General features: G+C 36.8%; 1 long non-coding RNA gene across 1 annotated transcript; it reads left to right on the forward strand.

Moving 5' to 3' along the window:
• The first annotated feature begins 298 nt into the window (after positions 1–298).
• LOC118598464 lies at positions 299–627 on the forward strand. The gene is made up of 2 exons (XR_004947536.1): positions 299–462; positions 542–627. It is a non-coding gene; the product is annotated as an uncharacterized LOC118598464 (long non-coding RNA).
• The last annotated feature ends 41 nt before the right edge of the window (positions 628–668 follow it).

Genomic DNA, 668 nt, shown 5'->3' on the forward strand with positions numbered 1-668 from the left:
TTTATGCATGTATTCCTCCACGTTTAAGTGTGGAGGACTGAAATGTGTAACATAATGTAATGTTGTGAAAACTTGTCATTCTGAAAATCAATAAAAAGTATTGACTCAAAGAAGTTTTTCCTGTTGTGACTGATATAAGTAATCATATAGTATTTACAGTAAACATTAATTTTGTTTAAAAACTGACATGGACATGTGATCCATTGAAAAAAATGGCACTGAGGAGGTTTTAAAAATATATGAATCAATATAAAAAAAATAACCTAACAATAGGTTGAACATCCATATATTGCAATATATACAGAAATATATGGGAAAAGGGCTGATATATTTCTTAATATACTATCAATACATCTCCATATATTTCCCAGTATATTGCAATATACTTTTGTTTCGTAAGGGGGCCGCCTCTTCTTTGGAACAGACGGGCTCTTTCCTTTCTCGCGAGCTAAGATCATTAAGGTAACGTCGGTCAGTAAGTGTTAAGAGTGAGCATCAAACAGATGGAGGATCTCATGGCTTTTTTTTCCTGCGCTTCAAGGAGAAGACCCGTTGGTGTTCGCGCCCCCCTAGGAAACAGACGGTGGGATCTCCTTTCTGCTTCCTTTCTCGCCGCTGCTGGGTGTCGGAAGGCGTCAAAAGTAGAACCAAAATAAAGTCTACTTAAG

Source organism: Oryzias melastigma, unplaced genomic scaffold, assembly GCF_002922805.2.
Source record: "Oryzias melastigma strain HK-1 unplaced genomic scaffold, ASM292280v2 sc00719, whole genome shotgun sequence".
Classification (NCBI taxonomy): domain Eukaryota; kingdom Metazoa; phylum Chordata; class Actinopteri; order Beloniformes; family Adrianichthyidae; genus Oryzias; species Oryzias melastigma.